The following is a 4,369-nucleotide window of genomic DNA, read 5'->3' as shown; positions in this document are numbered from 1 at the left end:
GAGAGAGAGAGAGAGAGAGAGAAAGGGGGGGGGGGAGAGAGAGAGGAGGGGGGGGTGAGAGAGAAAGGGGGAGGAGATGGGGAGAGAGGATACTATCTGGCACAGACATGTAGTTTCGAATTGAAATATAAATGGACGGAAAATGAAATGTGCCGAGGGAAGAAACTATAATAAGAACGTTACTAATACAGAATTGCCATTTCCACACATAAAAAGAAAACAATAAACAAAAAATTATACATATATTTTAACCAAGATTTGCCAATTTACCAAAAGTTAGGTTGCCAGTAAATAGTAACCGATAAATCTTAAGTGAGAGCAATACATGTGTGAATGCATTAACGAATCAATCAAACATAAATAGTATTATACCTTTATCTCCATTGCTTTTGTTGCAGCTGAAATGGCGGAGAAACTGGAAGCATCCTGGTTGTTTGCGGTCATCCTCACGTGGGATCGAAGGCGCAGAATCACTGGCCGCCTTTCCTATTAAAGAGTTACGAATGCTCATGCTACTACGCCGCATCAAACCAGTCACAATAAATTAGATTAAATTATTATATTATTATTATTTTATATTATATTTATTTATGTTGTTATTTTTATAGTATTCGGCTTGTTCCAATCATAATTACGCGGTATTAAGAGAGTGCTACGCAGTTCCCTGTATAGTGCTCTGTTAAATGCATAAACTTCAAGTACGATCCAAAGAACGATAAAGACTATCAAAAGCGTAAATAAAACCTTTCGTGAATCGTGTTTGCATAGATATATTAGTGGTAACTTACGTTTTCTCCTACTTTCACGCCGCTTCCTAAATTTTCTTAGATGCATGGCTTCGTAAGTGAAACTTTTAAACTAGGTAACTGGTTATGAACTGAGTCTGCACTGAGCCGAGCGCTAAAATAATGTGAGAGAAAACTGGCGCGCGAGTTGCCGTGATAAATGTGGTTGCCATGGCGAAAGTTGCTGTGCGCGAAACACATTGTTAGGGATTGCGCTGTATGTGTTGATTTCATGTCCATTGTTGTTATACGAATGTTACGTGTCAAATTTTGATACAATGTTGCTTTATGCAGGAAAAAAAGTATCTATGAAAAGTATCTAAGTATAAAAAAGTATCTAAGAAAAAAAGTATACCTCTACATCCGACGATTGGGCGCATATATATGTGTCTACTTCTTGCGTTTGATTTGATTCTAGATCATGCATACGAAACGCAAAATTCTAATTGATACGGGGGCCCAAGCTATCTATCCCCTACTATTGCTGTGTTAAATGTGTCAGAAATCGAAACATGTGATTAATCAACAGGTCAAACCAACAGATATATACGAACAAATCAAATTTCTGCAATATTATTTGTAATTAACGTGGCAATTTAGCAACAATTAAAAAAAATCAACCAATTTACTCAATTAATTACCATGTTTAATGATGTTTATTTAAAATTTACGGCGAGTGATATTCCTGTCGAACAACGTAAATGCAGTACCTAAGACGTGAGACAACCTATAGGTCTTAATTTAGCGTGATTACAGCACAGGTATTATACACGCGTACGTGCATTCCAGTTTTCGGTTCGCAAACGCAGATATAAATACATAGATAGTTTGCAACTGAGAACAGTATTCACGACATGTATCACGTACGTGCATCGTCAAATACACAGCGTGGTCATTACATCATTTATTAGACCATAAAGTTACACAGATGTGGCCACGTACTCTCCCACAAAACGCATTTGGTTAGATCACTAGATATGCTGAAAACCACTTACAAATTATGAATTCAAATTCAAATTCAAATAAAGTTTATTGCACGGATAATCGCAGATCATACAGGCAAATAGGCTACAAACTACTATAAAACAAGTTCCTATAGGCTAATAAAAACGAGAGAAACGATGTGTCTTATACTACTTTGACATGACTACATGACACATGTTACATCATAATACATGATAATATATATTTTATTCAACATAATTTAACGTTTTATTCTAACCAAAAAACAACAGTACCGTAATAAAATGCAAACTCCTAAACTATGCTAACGAACAAACTTACAGAAAACCTGCGCTATCCACCCCGGAAATGGGAAGTAGTTGGGTCCACTATGTCGGAAGCAGCGCCATTGCTGAACTCCGCGAACTTTGTTCTGTGTTTTGATTGTGGAATTTAGTTGTTATCGTGTGGATACCTCGTATTTCTGATATTCTAAAAGGGACTGTGTGTTACATAAGGGTAAGACTCATATGACTGTTTAAAACATGATTAAATTAGTTCGTAAGATAATCCATAAATGCACAGTTATTGGATGTGTTGTCATGTTGCCATGTAATGTACATCACCGTCGCATAGTTGTCGGTCTAGTACAACAGGTTGACTGATTCACCTGCGAAGTTTATTACATATATTCGTCATTAAACTGATTATTTACTGACGTGCCATGTTTCGTAACGGGTATATCATATGAAATCATTGATCTAGACCATGGTGTTCATGATGGCTACACATTTGTGCGGTGTTTTGGTAGCGAGCTACGTGCTACTCTAAATAGAGGTATGTGAAGAATTCCAGGTCAGTCGTACGAGTGGTGGGGGTGGGGCATCAGTGAATCACACAAAATTATAGTTGAGATGTGCATACGTACGTGATATAAGTAAGGCCAGCCAAAACAGCTCTCATTGTTTACCATTTTAGTGGTAATATGTAAACTGCTAACTTGAGCTACAGCCATCTGTGTAGGTAGTGCAAGACTAATGATGTGGGAGTACCGGTATAGCCTACGTTTAAATTATAATATCGTGGATACAAGCGAATGTGTGTATCTCCACTCAGAGACCCTAAACTTAGTAAGAGAAATACTTAGTAAGGGAAGCGGGTGTGATATGTGTTATTAATTTGTGTTTTTATAGAGGAAGCAGGCAATTTATACCTGCAAATAATAATTACATTTGTTTATCACACCTTTGCAATTTTAAACATTTGCATTCCGTTAACCCTATATATAACCAGTAAAGTAATCTAACCTACCCGCTTCATAGGAAGATGAGTCACCAACTCCCTATTTTGATGAATTTTTAAGATGTTGGTGATTTGGGCATGTTTGTGCTCTTTTTAAGTACCGTCTTATTTAAAGTCCTTTACCGTAGGTCAGGTCTTATGGGTGGATTTATATATGAGGTCAGGGTGCGAAATTAACGGGAGTCCGGAGTCGAATACTCCCTGATTTACTGTCGGACTCCCTGATTTGACATATATGCAGGAGTCCGTGTGACTCCCTGAAAATTCTGCCATACTAACTGGTTCGTTCCAGAGCACGGCCTCGTAGAATTACCGTATTTTTTCAGCTAATGTCCAAAGAAAATTTGGCAGACGCGCAACCGCATGAATCTTAAAAATATGCACCTGTATGCGTTATTGTTGTAATATCTGTAATTTTGAACCTCAGACTGCAGACTCCCTCATTTTGCTGCGGACTCCCTCTTTTTGAGGGTAGGGAGTCCGTTCGACTCCCGTGTTCAAAAGTTAATTTCTACCCCTGTGAGGTACATGACTTTTTATTCAATATTTATATTCTATCCTAGGATCCTGATACAGTGATAGTATGGTTTCAGGGGTCGAAATAAGCGATGGTCCGATGTTCCGGGGCCATCAAATAATCAGGAGGACCATCAGATTTTCAAAGTCAATGGTCCGACGGACCGGACCGTTATGGGTTTAACTAAATTCTACTGAAACAACTTTATACTATTAATATAATATACTATTAAAGTGAATAAACAATTACTGTATCGGTCGATACATTAATTGTAGGTGAATAATTTCCATTTTATCACCATGTAAAATCTCTTTCTTACACTTGCACACTGTTTAGAGAAGAACAATTTGAAATTTAGGAGGACCGTCTAAAATTTAGGAGGACCATCTAAATTTCAAACTAGATGGTCCTGTCACAGGACCATCTCTTTTTTCTCCTTATCTCTACCCCTGGGTTTGATTTGTTATCATGTGAAATCATGTGTGTGTACTTGCATGCACGTAAATGTTTTATTTGACTAATATTGGTTGTTCTAATCAACGTATTTTCATGTATGGGCCACCTCAGATTATACCGTTATATAATTCATACCCAACTGTATGTGGTTTGCTGTTCTCATATATATAGCAAATTGTTCATAATAACTTATTTTCTTATCTACACTTGTTACTGATAGAACAAATTTATGCAAACATGATGGATGGTTGAATATAGAAAATAACCAATAAATTAATGCAGTATTTTAGATTAAAATATGAAAACCATATATCATTTTAACAATAGATTTCTTTCATTTTCTCATTGTAGAGTGTATTAAAACCCT

The 4,369-nt window shown here is 36.7% G+C and overlaps 1 protein-coding gene across 1 annotated transcript in view; it reads left to right on the top strand.

The window, feature by feature from the left end:
- Positions 1 to 2,137: 2,137 nt before the first annotated feature.
- LOC106811697 (inaD-like protein) overlaps positions 2,138 to 4,369 on the top strand; it is a 17,437-nt gene continuing 15,205 nt past the window's right edge. The window contains exon 1 of the mRNA XM_014815400.1: positions 2,138 to 2,246. The gene's annotated coding sequence lies outside the window, so the exon portion shown is untranslated. The remainder of the gene's footprint in view (positions 2,247 to 4,369) is intronic.

Source organism: Priapulus caudatus, unplaced genomic scaffold (assembly GCF_000485595.1).
Source record: "Priapulus caudatus unplaced genomic scaffold, Priapulus_caudatus-5.0.1 Scaffold565, whole genome shotgun sequence".
NCBI classification, from domain to species: domain Eukaryota; kingdom Metazoa; phylum Priapulida; class Priapulimorpha; order Priapulimorphida; family Priapulidae; genus Priapulus; species Priapulus caudatus.
The sequence above is the reverse complement of the archived record's forward strand: the minus strand, read 5'-3'. Positions and strand labels throughout refer to the sequence as shown.